Source organism: Gorilla gorilla, chromosome 11 (assembly GCF_029281585.2).
Source record: "Gorilla gorilla gorilla isolate KB3781 chromosome 11, NHGRI_mGorGor1-v2.1_pri, whole genome shotgun sequence".
NCBI lineage: Eukaryota > Metazoa > Chordata > Mammalia > Primates > Hominidae > Gorilla > Gorilla gorilla.
Genome location: NC_073235.2, coordinates 46,747,482 through 46,769,302, shown reverse-complemented (window position 1 = coordinate 46,769,302; position 21,821 = coordinate 46,747,482). Strand labels below are relative to the sequence as shown.

The following is a 21,821-nucleotide window of genomic DNA, read 5'->3' as shown; positions in this document are numbered from 1 at the left end:
TCTAGTGCAGTATTCTGATTTTCTCTTTTTTGGGAGACAAAGTCTCACTCTGTCACCCAGGCAGGAGTGCAATGGCACGATCTCGGCTCACTGCAACCTCTAAAAAAACTATCTCTTTTTAGAGATAGTGTTTTGCTATGTTGCCCAGGCTGGTTTGGAACTCTTTGAATTGTGCTTCATTGTTACAGCCCTTGACCAAAGCCGGTAAGAACAGCATCTTGAATAGCAGGTACTACACTGGACTTCCTAATGAGGAGCACTCCAGCAGCCATCTTCCATTGTCTGTGGTAATGGTGGTAAATGTTGGTGCTGGAGCTGGGTGGCAGTGCCTGACTCACTAAATAACCTTACATTTTCTAACCATGGTTCATGGCTCATTTTTTTGACCTTTTATGTATATATCATTGTTGCCATTTCCATTCTGTGGGAGAAGAGCCATATTATAAGCCCACATGTTTCTTCTGTCTACAATCTTACTTTCCATTTTGTTAATGCTCCTCCTTTCTTCTCTTTCTGCCTCCACCCTTTTTACTCTGGGTGTGGAGAGAAAATTGGATATGCTTGTATCAAAGTTACTTAAATGGATCAGTTTTAATTTTTTCCCCTCTGAATTCTTCTATGTTGATATGAAGAATCATAGGGCAAAATAAATAAATAAATAAATAAATAAAAAGAAGGTGATACATAATCACATTGTCTTCCAGCAAAACAATTTTCAAAAATGGCAAGATATATGCAATTCATAACTTATATAAAGTTTATCATTCATGTTTATGAAATCTGTGTTTTGGTGCTAAATGCACTTCAAGTATCAAAGAATGGTTTTAAAAATACTTTTGAGTCGTCTCCCTGAGAACTTTGAACACTGTATAAATACTACACTCTTTAGCATTTCCTGTTGCATACCTGCAGTTTGCATCACCTTTGAGAATGCTTACCACTTTTTTGCAGGGCATATGTGGAGACTCAGCTAACAAATGTCATTATGTATGTGGGTTTCAAAAAGCAACTGGAGGAAATTATATTTAACCTTTTTGAAGAGTTGTTATCTGGGCTTTCCCCCATTTCAGAGCAAAACCAGGTGTAAACCAAGGACATGCATTGATATACATATTTTTGAAAAAAAAAATCATTTTAGGTTTTGCTGGTTATTATTTTTGCTTAAATATCATCCCCCCCCCCGAAATTTAGAATGTTTCTGGTAAATAATTTAATCTGGTGGTTCCCATCACTTTATTCATTCAGTTAATTCTTAAGGATTGTTTCTTAAAAAGAGCAACACAGTTATGAGATGAGGAATTAGAAATAAGGCATTTGATTAAATGTGTTCTTAGGGAAAAATATGCTAAGAAGGCATTAGACTTTCCCCTTTATGTCAAAAAGCTTATTAGATTGGTAGGCTGTACAGAGGGAGGTAACTCAGGAGAATAGCATGAAGTAGAAGATATTGAATAACAATAAAGCAGAGTGAGAGAAAACAGTTTTTTCTAGAATGGGAAGTATGGTTCCTTTTTGTCACTAGAAAGGCTCAAACCCTATGCCACTATGTTGAGATGCCATTTTTATTTATTTAGATTTTGCTTTAGTTTAAAGGTTGGAATAAGATGACCTCCTTTTTCTTTTTTTTTTTAAATCTTATATCTACTATATTACAAAAAAATTTATAGCATTCACTAAGTATGAATTAAATGTTTAAATTCTGTTAGTTGTATTTATGTTGTATTTATTCTTCCAGGTTTTATATTTTATGAGAACAATGCTTTTCATTTAGAACATAACATGTTTCATGTATGGTTTATAATTATCTAGTATAAGCTTTCTCTTATTAAGTGCCTGATGGCACTTACCTAAGTTTAACACAGTTTAATGTCTATTTTACTTCTACATAGCGGGCATTAGTTACTGATTGAATAAATGAGTGAATGAATGAATAAGTACAGAAATATGTGGGGGCATGTATGATTTGCTCTTCTGAGTCAGGTTTATGATTTAAATAATATTGCCCTACCAAGCTCTTAAAATAAAGATTTACATTAAATGATTATGTACTCACTATAAAAATTACAACCCTTAAGGATAAAAAATTAAACAAATTCTACTACACATAAATAATTATTATATCTTGGAACATCACTTCAGATGTTTTCCGTCTTCTGCATACTCACACCCACAAATACCCCCCCACACACATATATTTATAGAGGGAGAACTAAGAAAAAAATGAAGGTGAAGCAGGAGTATCCTACATACTATTTTTGTTCAAATAAAAATGATGTTATTTCATTTGAACAGAAATGAAAGAAAATTAAAAGAATTACAGTACTTTAATAAGTGATTTTTTTACAATAAGGAATTCACATTAAGTGTTTTCACTAAAGTTGAAAAAAACAATTATGAAAAAAGAGACTAGGATCATTTCATTTAAAAAGTTAACTACATATTATCTCATCAGTTTATTTCCTGCTATGAAAAGTTAAAAATTAGCAGACTTTCTTTCTCCCACCTCCAAATTTTTATTAGTTATATTAAATTTGTACCTTGTCACGCTGTGCAACATTTGCATTCTATTTTATAATTAATTTTCACAGTTATTTAGTTTTATATTTAAAAGCATTCAGTGCTTACTAACTACTCTTTTATAATGGAAAATTGTCCTAAAATCCTGAGAGGTGTGGTCACTTAGAAAATTCCAGTCTGGGGAACCAGTGCTCCCAAATAAATACCACTTTATTTTTGTTTTTTAAAAATAAATTTCTTTTCTTAGACCCTGAATTCCTGTAGAGTAAAATCAAATTGGCCTGTGCAGCTTAATTATAAAATAACAAGTTTGCATTTTAGTTTAAGTGTAATCCTTCAGATGTAAGAGTTTTATTTTCTTTTAGTTGTATATTTTTTAAAAGATTGGCGGATTATTTGTTCCTGAATAGCAAAACCCCAGAATGCTTGGTCACTCGCAAAAAGAGTCATTACTGTTAGGTTGGTGCAAAAGTCATTGCGGTTTTTGCCATGGAAGTAATAAATCCAGTTGGCTTCATAAAAGCAGAGATCCTACTGGGCGGGGTGGCTCATGCCTGTAATCCCAGCACTTTGAGAGGCTGAGGTGGGTGGATCACTTGAGATCAGAAGTTTGAGACCAGCCTGGCTAACATGATGAAACCCCGTCTCTACCAAAAGTACAAAAATTAGCAAGGTGAGGTGACGTGTGTCTGTAATCCCAGCTTCTGAGGAGGCTGAGGCGAGAGGATTACTTGAACCCAGGAGGTAGAGGCTGCAGTGAGCTGAGATTGTGCCACTGCACTCCAGCCTGGGCGACAAACTGAGACTCTGTCTCAAAACAAAATACAAACAAAAAAGCAAGAGGTCCAGTTGCTATTTCACAGGACATTCAGAGAGTATTGGAAATGCCACTTCTGGTGTACCTGCTGACATCCACTGACTGTCCTATCTCTGGATGATCAGAAAAGGAATAACTTGTTTCTTTGGGGTACCTGTGGCTGTAGGAACAATTCTCCCTAAATTATTCTGTTAGAATTTAGTATACCTTTTTATTCTTCTTTTCTTTTTACTTGATAATGGGAGGTAGCATTAAAGCAGCCTTGTTTATTATTCATACCCTGTCATGATTACTTTCTGTAAAAAAACCCCATTCATTCTGAGGACAAACAAGCTATTCTATGTCCATCCTGCAAAAATAAATTTAGTCTTTATGCTAACACATATCTCCATTTCTTTATTTTTTTTACTCTTTATTTTGATTCATTTCTTAGCTGGCTGAATTTGATAGTTCTCCCTTTTGGTTATATCTAGATCTATATACTTATATGTCTGTCCTTATGTGTATACACTTCTTAAGAAGAGCTTATGGATGTTGTATTATCTGAGTAATTGGATGCTTGAAAGTGTTTGTAGGTTGCTTTTAAGCTTTATGGTCAATTTGGCTGGGTATCACATAACTGGATTTCATATCTTTGCCTTACAACTCTGAAAGACGTTGCCCTACCATCTCCAGATAATGGTGACTGATGGTAATATAGAGAAGTCTAAGGCCAGAATTGATTTTCCTACCTTGATAACCTAAGGAATTCATGTTTATGTTTTATCTCTCTTGAATTCCGTAACATCAGAAAAATTTGTTTTAGTGTTAATTACTTTGAATTCAGTTTTTCTGGAATGGTTTCTTTTGTTAGTATTTCCTTTCTTCTCCCTAAGTAAAAGTTTTCTTTTATTATATCTTTCCTTTTTTTCCCTCTTTCATTTGTTCTGCTGTTTTTTGTTTTTTTTTTGCAAGAATGTTAAGTATGTATTAACTGGGTATCTTTTTACCTTCTATACTTATCCCTTATATATCTTTGTATTTCCATTTCATCTTTTTTTTAATGCCTGTCCCTTCTTTTTCTGACTGTTTCAGTACTGAATATTCTGTTTTGTTGTTGTCACTTCATTGGTGGCTTTAATCTATGATTTTTCCTCCCAGTCTTCACCCTTAGCCTGCCAACTCGCTTTTCATCTCCTTTAGTTGTCTTATCTTTTCTTAGATATTTCATAATTTTCTTTGAACCCCTTTACTTTGAAGTAGCTTATATTCTTTATCACTTCTTTTATACTGGAAATTATTTGTATGATTTTTCTGTCTCTGTTGACAGTTTTTTTCTTAATCTGCCATTTGCCTATGTTTCTCCACCCCAATTTTTGGTAGTTCTGTGTAATTTCTTTGCTAATTTATTTCTGGTTGTTACTCATTTTTGAATAGGATCAATTTCATTAAGGACAGATATTGCCTGAAAAAAGTGTGATGTTAGATGCATGTATTGAGTATTAGGGAGAGGGGTTAAATGAAGTGCAAGTGATAAATTTGCACTTCTATTTGGGTTATCTCAAATACTCCATCACCCAAGATATTTCTTTTCTTTGAGGGACATGTCTCACCTCAGTTTGTAGTACTGTGAAGGTCACTGTGCCATTGAGGCCCAGGAGTCATAGGAGCCTATGTAGTAAGTAGTCTAGTGATAGCTGTGTCCCTCTCTTTGACCCCATTTGGCAGTCATTCTGAGCTAGGAAGCTAGGTCATTGACAATAAGAATGTCTTGTTTTTTTTTTTTTCTCTCTCCTTCTGTGGTATAGACATGTTTTCTGGAGAAACCTTTCCTATTCTCTCCTAGGTAGAAACTTAATATCATAACTCCAATTAGAGTTTACTGGAATGGGCTTTAGAACCATTCAAATTTTAGGGAAATCTTTATTCTGCTTGAGTTCTTAGGGAGTGCAGATAGGCTCTCAGGATTATTTCTCATTTTGATTCCAGATATTGCATAATTTGGCAGATTTTTAAAAATAGTTTGTGGTTTTTGGTTATGGCTGTGTCTTTGTTTTATTGATGAAGTGCTCATTACTTTTGTTCTGGTTTTTTTTTTTTTTTCAGTTTGTTTCTGGAGTAGAGACTGTCTTCTGCTCATCTTTAAAAATTTTTTTTAGTTTATTTGCTATCACTGTATTCTTAAGAACATTGTAGTAAAATATCCTGATATTAGACTTTACTTTTTGTTTTTGAAACAAGATGTCTGTATTAAGCTCATTTAATATTTAGTGTATTTACAACTTGGCAACTCCTTTTAAAGAAATTTTTTTTTTTAACTTCAAGTTCTGGGATACATATGCTGAATGTGTGGGTTTGTTACATAGGTGTACATGTGCCATGGTGGTTTGCTGCATCTATCAACCTGTCATCTAAGTTTTAAGCCCTGCATGCATTAGGTATTTTTCCTAATGCCTTTCCCTCCCTTTTCCTCCCCTTTCCCTCCACCCGCCGATGGGCCCCAGTGTGTGATGTTCCCCTCCCTGTGTCTATGTGTTCTTTTTGTTCAGCTCCCACTAATGAGTGAGAACATGCCATGTTTGGTTTTCTATTCCTGTATTAGTTTGCTGAGGATGATGGTTTCCAGCTTCATTCATGTCCCTGCAAAGGACATGAACTCATTCTTTTTTATGGCAGCTCTTAATAATTTTTTATATTGAGAGGTCTTTATGCATAAATTTTTAAAATATATTCGGAGAGAAAAGCAATAAATATCAAGAGATTGAATGAAGAAATCAATTATATGTAATATGGTAAAACTGCAGAGTTAATACATATTGGTGAACATTGGCTGCTTGGTGTATAAGTATCTTTATTGGCATTGGGGACATAATCTTTTGAAACCGTCATTGTAAAAGTGAAGTGACATTGTAAAACTTCATATTTTGACAATAAGAACTGCTTCTCAACATGGGAAGCCTGTCGAATTTCTCATAAAATCACATATGATCAACTTCTCTTGGAGAAATATATTTTTCAAAGAATCTGATATGTTTTAAGGAAAAGGTGCATTTTTTTTGTTGTTGTTATATGAGCAGGAGAACCATTGCATTACATTTAGTATTAAACTGCACAAGCCAGAACCTGGACTTTATTTTAGAAATAACTTATCATATGTAGTTACTTTAAAAATAATTAATAGACTTTATTTTTTAAGAACTGTTTTAGGTCCAGAGCAAAACTGAATAGGAAATATAGAGGATAGTCCCCTTCAGCCTTCCCCCAACCATCAACCTCCCCCACCCCAGTGGTGTGTGTTTGTTACAATAGACGAACCAATATTTATACATCATTATCAACCAAAGGCCTAAAATTCAGTTTTGCTCTTTGTTTTACACCTTCTATGCATTTTGACAAACAGTATAATGACATGTATTCACCCTTGTGGTATCATACAGCATAGTTTTAATGCCCTAAAAATCCTCTGTGGTTTACCTGTTCATCCCTTCTTCTCTCCCTCCTTCAGAATCCCTGGTAACAACTGATCCTGTCTGTATACTTTTATCTTTTCCAGAATGTTTTGTAGTTGCAATCTTACAACTTTTGCAACCTTGTCAGATTAACTTCTTTCACTTAGCAATATATGTTTCTTGTATTAGTCCACTCTCATGCTGCTATGAAGAAATACCCGAGACTGGGTAATTTATAAAGGAAAGAGGTTTAATTGACTCACAGTTCCATATGGCTGGAGAGGCGTCAGGAAAACAACCATGGCGGAAACCAAAGCAAACTTGTCCTTCACATCATGGCCGAAGAGAGAAGTGCCAAGCAAAGGGGGAAAAGCTCCTTATAAAACCATCAGATCTTTTGAGAACTCACTCACTATCATAAGAACAGCATGGGGGTAACTGCCCTCATGATTCAATTACCTCCCACCAGGCCCTTCCCATGGCACATGGGGATAATGGGAACTGCAATTCAAGATGAGATTTGGGTGGGGATACAGCCAAATCATATCATTTTGCCCCTGGCCCCTCCCAAATCTTCTATCCTCACATTTCAAAACACAATCATGCCTTTCCAACAGTCCACCAAAGTCTTAGCTCATTCCATCATTAACTCAGAAGTCCAAGTCCAAAGTCTCATCTGAGACAAAGCAAGTCCTGTCTGCCTATGAGCCCGTGAAATTAAAAGCAAGTTAGTTACTTCCTAGTTACAGTGGGGGTACAGGCATTGGGTAAATACACCCATTCCAAATGGGTGAAACTGGCCAAAACAAAGGGGCTACAGGCCCCATGCAAGTCTGAAATGCAATAGGGCAGACATTAAACCTTAAAGTTGCAAAATGATTCTCTTTGACTCCATGTCTCACATCCAGGTCACACTGATGCAAGAGCTGGACTTCTGTGGCCTTGGGCAGCTCTGCCCCTGTGGCTTTGGAGGGTACAGCTTCCCTCCCGACTGCTTTCATGGGCTCGTGTTTAGTGTCTGTGGCTTTTCTAGGTACATAGTGCAAGCTGTTGCTAGATCTCCCATTTTGGGGTGGGGTCTGGAGGATAGTGGTGCTCTTCTTACAGCTCCACTAGGCAGTGCCCCAGTGGGGACTTTGTGTGGGCCTCCAATTCAATATTTCTCTTCCCCACTGCCAAAGCAGAGGTTCTCCATGAGTGCTCCACCCCTGCAGCAAACTTCTGCCTGGACATCCAGGTGTTTCCATGCATCTTCTGAAATCTAGGTGGAGGTTCCCAAACCTTAATTCCTTTTTGTATTTTATTTATTTATTTATTTAGAGACAGAGTCTCACCCTGTCACCCAGGCTGGAGTGCAATGGCATGATCTCAGCTCACTGCAACCTCTGCCTCCTGGATTCAAACGATTCTCCTGCCTCAGCCTCCCAAGTAGCTGGGATTACAGGTGCCCACAACCACACCCAACTAATTTTTGTATTTTTAGTAGAGATGGGGTTTCACCACTTTGGCCAGGCTTGTCTTGAACTCCTGACCTCAGGTGATCTGCTCGTCTTGGCCTCCCAAAGTGCTGGGATTACAGGCATGAGCCACTGCACCTGGCCTCAAATGTTAATTCTTGACTTTTGTGCACCCATGGGACCAACATTATGTGGAAGCTACCAAGGCTGGGGGCTTGCACCCTGTGAAGCAACAGCCTGAGCTGTGCATTGGCCCCTTTTAGCCATGGCTGGAGCGGCTGGGACACAGGCCGCCAATTCTTGAGGCTGCACACAGCAGGGAGCTGGAGTTTGGACCCAGCCCAGGAAACCATTTTTCCCTCCTAGGCCTCTGGGCCTGTGATGGAAGGGGCTATTGAGAAGGTCTCTAACATGCCCTGGAGACATTTTCCCATCTTGGTTATTAGCATTTGGCTCCTTGTTACTTATGAAAATTCCTGCAGCTGGTTTGAATTTTTCCCTAGAAAATGTTTTTTTTTTTTTTTTCTACTTCATTGTTAGGCTGCAAATTTTCCAAACTTTTATGCTCTGTCACCTCTTGAATGCTTTGGTGCTTAGAAATTTCTTCTGCCAGATACCCAGATCATCTCACTCAAGTTCTAAGTCTCACAGATGTCTAGGGCAGGGACAAAATGCTACCAGTCTCTTGGCATGGCAAGAGTGAACTTTACTCTATTTCCCAACAAGTTCCTCATCTCCATCTGAGACCACCTCAACCTGGACTTCATTGTCTGTATCACTATCAGCATTTTGGCCAAAGACATTCAACAAGTCTCTAGGAAGTTCCAAACTTTCCCACATTTTCCTGTCTTCTTCTGAGCCCTCCAAAGTGTTCCAACCTCTGCTTGTTACCCAATTCCAAAGTCGTTTCCACATTTTCTGCTGTCTTTATAGCAGCACCCCACTATCCCGGTACTAATTTACTGCATTAGTTTGCTTTCATGCTGCTATGAAGAAATACCCGAGACTGGGTAATTTATAAAGGAAAGAGATTTAATTGACTCACTGTTCTGCATGGCTGGGGAGGCCTCAGGAGAACCATTATGGCGGAAGGTGAAACAAATATGTCCTTCACATGGCAGCAGGAGAGAGAAGTGCCAAGCAAAGGGGGAAAAGCTCCTTATAATTAACCATTAGATCTTTTGACAACTCACTATCATGAGAACAGCATGGGGGTGACCACTCCCATGATTCAATTACCTCCCACCAGGCTCCTCCCACAACATATGGGGATTATGGGAACTATAATTCAAGATGAGATTTAGTTGAGAGCACAGCCAAACCATATGATTTCTCCGTGTCTTTTTGTGGTTTGAGAGCTCATTTCTTTTTAGCACTAAGTAATATTCCATTGTATGGATATACCACAGTTTGTTTATCCATTCACTTTTTGGAGGACATTTTGGCCACTTCCAAGTTTTGGCAGTTCTGAGTAAAACTGATATAAACATTTGCATGCAGGTTTTTGCATGTATGTAAGTTTTCTACTCATTTGGATAAATACCAAGAAGCACAGTTGCTGGATTGCTTGGTAAGAGCATGTTAAATTTTGTAGGAACTGCAAAACTGTTATCCAAAGTGGCTATACCATTTTGTAGTTTCAACAAAAAGGAGCAGTGGTGAGCAATGTTCTTTTTGCTCTACATTGTCTTTAGTAATTGGTGTTGTCAGTTGTTATTGTTTTGGATTTTAGCTATTCTGATAAGTATGTAGTGCTATCTCAGTGTTTCATTTTGTGATTTCCTATAAACGTGATATTTGGGCATCTTTTCATATGCTTATTTGTCATTTGTGTATCATCTTTGGTGAAGTGTTTGTTCAGAGCTTTTGCCCCCCCTTACTTTTTATTTTATTTTATTTTATTTTATTTTATTTTAAAAGACACAGGGTCTTGCTCTTTCACCCAGGCTGGACTGAGTGCAGTGTCATGATTCTAGCTCACTGCAGCCTCAAATTCCTGGGCTCCAGTGATTCTTTTGCCTCTGCTTCCCCAATAACTGGGACTACAGGTGTGTGTCATTGTGCTTGGCTGATCTTTTTTCAAATTTATTCTTTGTAGAGACAGGGTCTTGCTTTGTTGCCCAGGCTTGTCATAGACTTCTCACTTCAAGCATTCCTCCTGCCTTGGCCTCCCAAAATTCTGGGATTACAAGTCTGAGCCACTGTGGCCTGCCTTTATGTCCATTAAATAATTGTATTTTTAATGTTACACATTAAAAAAAAAACATAGAGGCAGGTTCTCACTGTGTTGCCTAGGCTGGTCTCCAACTCCTGCCCTCAAGCAGTCCTCCCACCTCCACCTCCCAAAGTGCTGGGATTACAAGTGTGAGCCACTGCACCTGGCCTTGCCCATTTTTAATTGCTTGTTTACTTATTATTGAGTTTTAAGAGTTTTAAAAAATATATTTTAGCTAACAGTCCTTTATCAGATATGTATTTTGAAAATATTTTCTCTCAGTCTGTGACTTGTCTTCTTATTCTCTTGAGAGTGTCTTTCACAGAGCAGAAGTTTTTCATTTTAATGAAGTTGAGCTTAACAACTTTTTTTTTTGTCATGGATCATGTTTTTGGTGTTATATCTAAAAAGTCACTGCAAAACCCAAGATCATCTAATTTCTTTTATTTCTTTTCTAGTAGGTTTATAGTTTTATGTTTTATGTTTAGGTTTATGATCTATTTTGAGTTAATTTCTGTGAAGTATATTGTAAGGTCTTCATTATGATCTATTTTTTGTTAATTTTTGTAAAGTATATTGTAAGGTCTTCATCGATTCATTTTTTTCTGCATGTGGATGTCCAGTTGTTCCAACATCATTTATTGGAGACTCTCCTTTCTCCATTGAATTAATTGCCTTTGCTCCTTTGTCAAGTATCAGTTGACTATATTTGTGTGCGTCTATTTCTGAGCTCTCTCTTCTGTTCCATTGATCTATTTGTCTGTTTCACCATACCACACTGTCTTGATTACTGTGTAATTAATTTTTAAAATAATAATTAGTAAACTAAGTATTAAGATTTGAGAAACAAGTTATCTCAAGCCAATTTCTGTTAAGTATGAGATAATGTGATGTTTTTAAAAAAATACATTATTTGTAATTACTTTAGCAACATTTGTATGCAGTGGAAACAGTGTCACAATGGAAATAAAGAAAATGGTAATATTTCCACTTTAAAAGAACTACTTTTATACAAAGTGGCTCATTTTGGGTTCAAAATGGCTCATTATAAGTTCATTTTAAACTTATGTTTTAACTTATAAAATTTTAACTTTTAAAATTTTACATTTTTAAAACTTAAATGACAGTTTAAAAAGTTTCTTTTAATCTTCTAAAATAATATTGTTTGGAACTTGCTGCTTTTTTTACTAAGAAAGAAAAGATAACTACTTTTCTGAAGTATTGCATGGTGTAAGTCAGTGTCTAAGCACATTTGTGAAATGAATTGAGCTAGATATTGGGGAATGCTAATAAATACATGGCACAGGTTTTTTTTTTTTTTTTTTTTTTTTCAGCCTTAAAGAGCAATTCAGGAAAATTAACCAGTAATATAAAGTAATGTGTAGTAAGCATAGTGTGGATGGCAGTGTGTTGAGCTCACTAAGAGGTTAGTATGACTGGTAAGTGTAAAGTAATACTTTCACACAGCTGGTTTTTACTCATGGTATGTTTAACCTTGTGTCAGAAACGTAACAAATTTACATAAAAGTTTTTAGGAAATTATAATGATTATCAGATATAATCAACTGTTATGATATATTTTTATATCAATTTTATCCAGGTCTAAATTACTTAAGCTACCCATTTTAAATGGCAGTGTGGGCTAGGCACGGTGGCTCGTGCTTGTAATCCCAGCACTTTGGGAGGCTGAGGTGGGCAGGCACCTGAGGTCAGGAGTGCGAGACCAGCCTGGTCAACATGGTAAAACCCTGTCTCTACTAAAAATACAAAAATTAGCTGGGCATGGTGGTGCACGCCTGTAAACCCAGCTACTTGGGAGGCTGAGGCAGGAGAATCGCTGGAACCTGGGAGGTGGAGGCTGCGGTGAGCCAAGATGCCAATATGGCTCCATTCCACTCCAGCCTGGGCGACAGAGTGAGACTCCATCTCACAAAAAAAAAAAAAAAAAAAAAAAAACACAAAAACCACGGCAGTGTGATAAGTTTTGATAAAAGAATACAGCTTTACAACCACCACCACATTTATGATTTGGTTATTGCTGTCACCCCAGAGAGATCTCTTGTGTCCTCTTGAAATCAGTCTCCCATCTCTGTTCCCAGACAGTTGCTGATCTGCTTTCTATATTTTAGATTGGTTTACATTTTCTAGAATTCTTAAGAATGTATTTTGCTTACTGTAGAGGATATGTTTTTCGAAAATTGATGGTAAAGTGAATTTTTGTAAAATAAACCGTATGTTTTATCTTAAAATTTCTAAGATGCTCAAATAAAGTTCAGTTGGTATTATCCCTGACATTTTTGGTTTTGAGTTTTCTGCGTTGTCCACTCTCTGTAATAATTTAAATCTGGATTACATATAACAATATGTAAAACCAACTGATGGCACATTATATTGTAAACCAAGGTATCCTTTTGCAGTTACCTCCCTCCTTGTATATTTTTAATGTTGATTAACAATTTGAAGAATAAAAGTGTACAGATCCTATTGTATTCATAGACTTTAATTTAGTCCTTTTTTCATATAATTGTCACTCAGTAGACAGTGTAACCTCAATCTGTAAAAGGCCATTTGCCTTGTCCTTATGCCCTCCTGCTCAGACCTCTGGGGATGGGAAAGTGAGGGTGGATAAATAGCTCTTTACTTCATAACATTCTGTTCTCTGTGACTCCTCTTACACATGCATGGTCTATTCTGAAAGCGTGCTGAAAAGTAGCAGTTGATCTCATGGATAAAACAGCCCCACTAGGATGGGATAGTAGAATCTTTTTATGATTTTTAAAATAAAATGTACTGATTGTTCATACCTTTATACAGAAAAGAGTTAATCCTTTGCATACAAAAATAAGTGTTTTCTGGTTTTGCCCAGAAAAGTTCTGTTTCTAGAATTTGTGCTGCGTCATTTATTAATCATTTTGAAACTAGATCTAAATAAAAACCAAACATTATGAAAGTCATGTTTGCTCCACTAAACATTTAAATTTCGACTTCATTTGGAAATCCTACACTCACATAAAGAGAAATAATCCTAATCCAAATTTATCTATAGTCAAACTGTGGGTAAGTAATGTTCTAAAAACTGAATTCTTAAGTAAATGTCATTTTGGGGTGATAAACATGGATCTGTTAAGAAATCCTGAAGGTCTACATTTGAACACTGCCCCACTGAAGGCTTCAGACAAAGGATAAAATGTTTCAGGAGTCAGTTTGAGAGACAGTATATGTGAGATGAGACTGAAGAACAATCAGAGCGACCAACCTGAGATCTTATATTTTATATGACTATTATCCCTCTCAAAACTAATCAGTCAATACTCTGTTTTTTTTTTTTAAGTTAAAAAAAGACTTTACTCAGATTGTTTTTGGAATTTCCTCATTTTAGGGGATTGTCTTCAGAAGCACAGACATATCCCATTCAGCCTACACTGAATGGTGGGTTAGACACTGTCCTGTCTTCAGCAGGGTAAGTCAGATGCAAGAACAGACATAAACAGTTACCTGCAATACAAAGCAGGTTGTGCAGCTGTGCTGATAGTGGCATGTGTAAACTGCATTGGGAGGGAGGAGTTAATTCTAGCTTGGCCATCATTAGGTGATGCTATTTAAATAGCGCCATGAGTGATGAGTTGCATTACAATTTTAATTTATTTTCTTTGTGTTTCTGAAGCTGCATTTACTTTAGAAAATTCAGCAAATCAGAAAAGCACAGAGAGAAAAAAATTTCTAAAATTATCATTCATATTTTCATGTATATTTCATTGTTTTGTTCTTAGCTGTTTTTGACCTGTCATTTTTTTATTTTATAATATGAACATTTCTCCATGTCCACTAAATATTTTTCTGCAACATCATTTAAAATGACTACATAGTCTTTTTAACTATCACAGATAAAATGTAATTTAACTAGTCACCTATTGCTGACCGTTTAGATTGTTTCTGTGTTTTACTATTACGTAAAACGCTGTCAGAAACATCTTCATGAACATGACTGTTTCTTTTAAATTAAAACTTATTTTGCCAAAGTAATACATTCACCTAGTTTAACATTTGAATAGTTGTTAAAGGCCTATTAGAAAATACAGTGGTGGCTGGGCTCAGTGGTGCACATCTGTAATCCTGTTACTTTGGGAGGCCAAGGCAGGTGGATCATTTGAGCCTAAGAGTGCGAGACCAGCCTGGGCAGTATGGTGAAACCCCATCTCTACCAAGAAACAAAAACAAAAAAACAAAAAATTAGTCAGGTGTGGTGGCGTGTGCCTGTAGTCCCAACTACTTAGGGTGGGGGCTGAGGTGGGAGAATCTCCTGAGCCTGGGAAGTCAAGGCTGCAGTGAACTGAAATTGTGCCACTGCTCTCCAGCCTGGGATATGAAAATGAGACCCTGTCAAAAAAAAGAAAGGAAAATACAGTGGTCCTTTCTCTAGAGGCAGCCTTTTATCTGTTTCCTCTAGTCATTATATATCTCCACATTGCTAAATTACATATATACACATTGCTATCTTTTGAGTTAATTTATTTTAGACATTGTTGACTTTATATTATGGTCTTTGAAGATTTTTCACTATTACACAGCCATCTCTTTCCCTCACATTCCCAGTATAGTTAGATTCCAATTTTTGGCTTAGTGTGGCATTACTATATTATGTAGCTATTATTCATAGATGAGCATATGGTAATTAATTCTGATGAAAAATTTGCTTCTGATTTTTTGTATTTCATGAAATTAATAATGCCTTGTTTTTTCATTTGCTTTGCTTTTTGTCCCTCTTAATAATTCTTCCTATACCTTCTATGAACTACTTATAATTTTCCATAAAGGGAATTACATCAGATAATACATTTCAATTTTTTTCTTGAAGACATTCTTCCAGCACACTTCCATTCTCCTCCCATTACATTCTCTAGACCTGCCTCTTCTGGGATTTTTCCTTGCTCTTAACCTAGGAACTTCCTTTGCCTTTTCTTGAATCTCATAGTGTTTTCCTTCTTGTCTTACTCTTACATTTTTGTTTATGTTTCCTGTAGTATTCCTGAGAAAGGTTTTGTGACAGAAAAAATATCTTTATTCAGTTTTCTCACTTGATTGATAATTTGCTTGAATAATTAAATTCTAAGTAGGAAGTAACTTTCCTATAGGTTTTTGGAAGGAAATGCTTATGTTCCATTGTCTTCCAGCTTGCTCTTGCAAAGTCCAAGCATTTTTGATTCCTTTAACTGTAGAAGAAAACTGAGTAGAAGAATGTCTGGGTATAAGGATGTCATATTTTAAAAACTGTAAAGATGGGGAGGATGAAGAGGAGATTCAAGGCAGAGGGACTCGAAAAGCTAGGTGACAGCAGGTTGTCCACTATGGTAAGAGAATGAAGGCATCTATGTACATGTGAGGAGAGTGTGGGATATAGTTGGAACACAGTAAATTGAGACTCTATGTTGGAGACCCATATATGGAGCTTTAAATTTGTTTTCTAGGCATTATTTCACCTAGCTGTCATCAGCTATGTGAAACTTTCTTTGGCTTATGGCAGGCAAAATGAATTGGCTTCTGATTTATCCTCCCTTAGTATTAATACTTCACATGTGCCCATGTGCATATGTACTCATATATGTACACACACATTTTTATGTATCTATATGCCTGTCTCCCCCATTAGACTACATCTTTGGGGTTGGAGGAAGTGACATAATTAGGTCTGTGTTAAGGGAAGTACAGTAGATCAGTTCTTAACATTCCTGGTGGTTGAGGTGCCATTGAAAACTGCAGAATGGATACCAGGAAGAAGGGATTAAAAGGAGAGAGAACAGAAGGTTATTTCAATGCCTAGGTTTGAAGAAATGAGCATACGATGAACTAATCTACTGGGAGAGGGAGGGATACTACTTCAAATAATTATATTCCTATTATTCCCATAAGTCTAATTATTTTTAATTTTGGAAATACTATGTTATTTTTATATATTTATTACACTTCTTACTTTAAATTTTTTCCCTTCTTGGTCCATTCCAGAATAGTCTGAAACAATTTTAACTCTTGCTTTATTGATTTTTTAAAAGGTGAATGATGTTTTGTTTACACAGCTGATGATTAATAGCAATGATGATCTGAAATACCATCTTAATTCTGTTTGGTTAAAGAAAAACACAAATAGAGAATTGTAGATGAAAATAATTTGTATAAATCTTATATTATCATTTCCTAGCATTTTCTTATTCTGAGCAGATTCGTTGCCTGAAAATGTTAACTGATTTTACCAGTCTTTCTTAAGTAGATAAAGTTTGAAATAGTATACTTTTCATTATTGTTTGAAAACAATGAACTTTTCCACAAATTTTCAACATTACAAACAGACTTTTCACCAAGATGAATGATCACTCAGAAAAAGTAAAGAACTAGTTAAAGGTTTTGTTGCATGTTTGTCACTGATGGATTTCTCAAAAGCCAGGCTATATATTTATACTTAAAAAGATGTACCATATGACATATCACATATTTTGAAAATAACATCCCACTGATGAGTCTTTACTTTCCAAGATGCTTTTAGACGGGCTGATGCTCCACTAATGATAGGAGACTAATGTCTTTTGGAAATTTTCATGATGCTAATTACAATTTATTAAGCACTTACTCATGCCAAGCCCTGTGCCAAATAGTGAAGGGACACTGTCTCATTTAATAATAACCCTATTGGGGTGGGTGTTGTTTATTATTAGATGAGAAAATTGAAGCATAAAGAGGTTACATTTCTTGTCTGAGATCATGCATGTAGCAGGCAGCAAAGCAGGGAATGTTTATCTTTGCTTTGTGTATCTCTTCATTCTTAAGCTTGCTTCTTTCCATGTTATAGGAAAGATCTTAAGGAATATTAATCCGGTAGTGGCATCACATATGAACGGTATTTCTCACCTGTCCTATCATCAGATGACCATCTAATTTACTAATTTCTTATAGTGAGTAATTTCTCAGATTCTTTTTTTGATCCTTATAAAACTGAATACCGTGCATTGTCTGCTGTGCTTTCACAAATGAAAATGATGGTCCACTATAAGATTATTATTTGCGTTTAAAAAAAATTCTTGTTTAATGAGAATAGCCGAATTTTCTTTGAAAAACTTTCTGTACTTATTAAGACAATATTAGTATCCTAGTTTAATGTGTGTGACTGATATAGTTTTATATTACTTACTTTTTATATTATTCTTTCACAAAAAATACAAAGCCTCCCCCAACTGTTGTTTCTCCTTAGTGCTAACTTTAAGAAGTCACACATGTTTCTTCCTGAACACCCAACGGTTTGGTATTCTGTCAGATGTTTTGCAGGGCTTTAGCAAGTTGTTACAGTGAATGTCTTCAAGAAGCAATGCATTAGGCAGAGCACTGCAGAGACACCTGTAGAGATCAGCACACCTGCCCTCAAGCAAAAGACAGTAATTAGTTGCTCATCTTCCCTTGCAAACTTCCTCAATGTTGTTGTACATGAAACACATAGATCACAGCAGTGCTGTCATGAGCTCCGCACTGTTGGAGTTGTTTATGCCCATTCAATTTTTAATGTTTCTATAAGACATTTTGATGGGAACCCTGAGCCCAAAGGGATTTGCATGCTTGATCAAACTTGTGATGATTTAAATATAGAAATAAAGAGAAACCTTTGAATTACTTTGACTGTTAACTTTTAGGACTGCCTTAGTGGAAAACATTTACATGATACTTGAGGCAAAGATGTGTTTGATCACCCTTTACAACTTTTTTGTTTCTTGACAGCAGGTATAGCGCCAGTAAATCTAAACAAGTTCTTTACTGCTTATAGATCCAAGTGCATGTGAATATCTGTATAGCATGGTCTGAATATTTTAAAAGATGATTTTGTACCAATCACTTTTATTGAAATTAAACCACTGTCAAGTACCAACCTTTTAGTCCTGCCACATTGTCATATATAGTTTATATTATTAAAGAATGAGATGATAGGCAATTGAACTTTAGTAAAATACAGTAGTATATATGAGTTGGATATATTGGGGCCAGATAAATTATCACTTAAAGTACTTGGATGTCTTTTGATATCATTGTTTTAATTTTAACACTATATATGTTCTAGATACCATAAGGGATAAAAGCTAGTATTTTACCAAGTGACCTTTCAAGTCGTTTCTAACAGCTGGGATTCAGTTCTTTGATTATATTTGTGTAGGTTATTAATAAACAGCTTCAATAGAGATTCATTACTGTTTCTTAAATTATATTGTTTGCAAAATGCTATCATTCCTAATATCATAGCAAATTCCATTCACATTTATTCTGAGAAAAAAATAACCCTAGTAGTGCTTGTTATTCAAGCATAGTCTGGTGGCCATACATACATGCATCTTAAATTGGTTCTTGGAGATAAATGGGCATTATGGAGTTGTCAGATTACAGTAAAACTAAAGAAGAAGATGTTATACAGCATTGGACTGTCATTGACAGAGTTAGAAACCTTAGATGCTAATAAATGCGGTCATCCCATTGTGCCTTGCAGTTTTTCCTCAACACATAGGTAGAATCTTCCTGTGAGTTTCTGAGCATAGTTTTTGATTAGCTCTTCAGCACAAAATGGAATGAGTGATGTGAATATTTAAAGCTTACCTCTAGATTTTATGTTTGCCTGCCTTTTTAAGCCATATGTAAGCCTAAATGTGGATTAACTGGGGATACTCCATTTGTGAGGTGATGATTATGATGCTAGTATGGTAGTGTAGGCAGAATACTCTTTTTTTTTTTTTTTTTTTTTTAAGTAGAGTCTTGCTTTGTCGCCCAGGCTGGAGTGCAGTGGTGCAATTTCGGCTCACGCAACCTCTGCCACCAGCGTTCAGGTGATTCTCATGTCTCAGCCTCCCAAAGTGCTGGGACTGCAGCCACATGCCACCAAGCCCAGCTAATTTTTGTATTTTTAATAGAGATGGGGTTTTGCCATCTTGGCCAGGCTGGTCTCGAACTCCTGACCTCAAGTGATCCACCTGCCTCGGCCTCCCAAAGTGCTGGGATTACAGGCGTGAGCCACCATGCCTGGCCTCTTATATTTTATATGCATAACATTTTGGCTAGCTTATACTTCATTGACTTTCGGGAATTTCACAACAGTCATTGCTAACAATTGGTCTGTCTATAGTGGCCTTTGGAATTCCTAATAACTTTATGTTAATGTTGCATAAAACATTTGGCAGTCTGTTTCTTATGTAAAGCTGCTCCATGTGCCCTGAGTCAGAAGCTTACTTTTTATCCTTGATACCTAGCTTAATGTGATCAGTCAGTGTTGGTTGGATTAGTGGATGATTGAAAATATTATGTAATGGATATGAATAGCCCATGGAAACAGTAAAGAGTGGATCACACTTAACACTTTTAATAATAGAAGTAACTTTTTCTCCTGCTTGTTTTTTTTTCAGCATAACCCTTGGTTCATATTTTTTCTAGGATAAGTTCCTATGACTTGATTTTAACTTTACCTCTTTACTATCAGTTCATCAAAAATATTCTGTGAAAAAACATTTTATATTTTTACTGTACTAAAGTTAAGCTCTTCTTATTCTGAGTCACAATCTGGACCCATTTAACTACTTTAGCTTTATTTTCTATTGTACTATATTCTCTAGCTGTTGTTTCTCCTCCTGTGCTGGAGAAACTTTTTACTCCTTGTTTCAGGGCAAGTCAAACTTCCACTTCCTGGCGTCATGCCTTGGTCTCTGAGCTCCAATCTCATGAATTTCTGAGTTATTTCTGTTTTCCACCCGCCAGTTAAGAATGAAATCATATGTGCCCTATGTTTTGCAAAATGGATCTATCTCCAGCTAGCTCATAGCTTCATTACTATGATTTCTTTCTTTCTTTTCATTTTTTTTTTTTGTATTTTAATTCTTTTCTTTCTGGCATGTGGTAGAATGCTAAGTACTTTGTAGTCACATAGTAAATACTGTACACACTTACACACTAGGTAATATCTAGCTTTATAGTAACAAGATAAGCTTCCTCCTAAAGAAAGGAAGACAGAAAGAAAGATGGACAGAAAGAAAGGAAGACAAAACAGAAGAAAAGAAAGGAAAGAAGAATAAAAAAGAAAGATCAAGAATATTTTGAGGAATAGGGAAAGAGCAGTAATTCTGGAATTTTAAAAACTTGAGTTTAAATTCTGATTCTGCTTACTAGCTTGTGATATTGGATGAGGTTCATCATCTTTTGGTGTAAAATGGTAATGATATCTCTCTGACAAACCTGTAAGGGTTAAATTATATAATGTATATAAAGTGCTTATTGGCATACCCTGACACACATTCGACGTTAAAGAAATGGTAGCTAACTCTTTTATTTTGCATGTGAGGGAAGAAGTTTAGAGAGCTGACCAGGGGTCATATAGCTAGTAAATTGTGGAGAGAAAATTGAAAACCAGGCCATTCTTACTCTAAAGCAGTGTTTTTCAAACATAGTGCATCTGAGAATTATCTGAAAGACTTGTTAAAACACTGGGCCCCACTCCCGAGTTTCTGGTTCACTAGGTCTGGGGTGAGGCCTGAGAATTTGCATTTCAAACATGTTTCCTGTTGCTGTTGCTGCTGCTACTGGTCCAGGGACCACACTTCGAGAACCAGTGCTTTCTGGCATATTTCTCAACCCTCGTTGCACCTAAGAAATCACCCTGAGTAGTTTCTATAAATTATTGATGAAACCAGAATCTCTGGTTATGGGGCCTAAGTGTGGATTTTTAGGTTTTTGTTTTAAGCTATCCAGGGGATTCTAACGTGCAGCCAGGGTAGGAAGCACCACTCTGCTTAAAGTGAGGCTCTTTGCAGTTTTTTTCTTAGAACTGGGTATTAAGTGAAGCAGCTGACCCTGCACCCTCCTGGATGCTCAGTGAGGCAAGGCCTCAGTAGTGTGTCGTTTTTATGCTGTTATGTTTTAAAACAATTGCTTTGGCCTAGAATCCTTTTACTGTTTTAACCTGTTCTACTTGTTTGTGTGGACTGTTTGCATTTCTCCATCTTCACCCTCAGTGTATCCTGAATGCCTTCATCAATCTCTAGGGTGGATTTTATGTTAATATTTGGCAAAAGCAAGTATTTAGCAATAGTAGACTTGAAGTATAAAGTAAATAAAGGAATATATCTAGTTTTTAAAAAAGCAATCACATTAACAATTTAATGTACTTTCAGAATTCTGATTTTGTTCTTTTTTCTGAGATGCTTTGGAAACCTTACATTTTGTTTTAGAGGACCCAGTTACTGGTTAGAATAGGTAATGATAATTGTGCACCCAGAAGTGTATAAGTAAAAATGTCGTAGATTAATTGATAAAGGAGTCATTTTTTCTTTATAGGATTCAGTTGGTAAATATATACAAATCAAGGCATGAAATCATTTACT

At 36.1% G+C, this 21,821-nt stretch overlaps 1 protein-coding gene across 44 annotated transcripts in view; it reads left to right on the top strand.

Annotated features, from left to right (window-relative positions):
• GTDC1 (glycosyltransferase like domain containing 1) overlaps positions 1-21,821 on the top strand; it is a 383,038-nt gene that overhangs the window by 67,482 nt on the left and 293,735 nt on the right. For 3 of the 44 annotated variants that reach the window (XM_063694825.1, XM_019022300.4, XM_063694814.1), the window contains exon 1: positions 17,278-17,375. The exons of 38 other annotated variants lie outside the window; for them this stretch is intronic. The gene's annotated coding sequence lies outside the window, so the exon portion shown is untranslated. Of the gene's footprint in view, positions 1-11,768; positions 11,861-13,818; positions 13,895-17,277; positions 17,376-21,821 lie in introns of those variants that run through there. 3 more of the 44 variants (XM_063694821.1, XM_063694822.1, XM_063694820.1) reach the window with 2 other exon arrangements.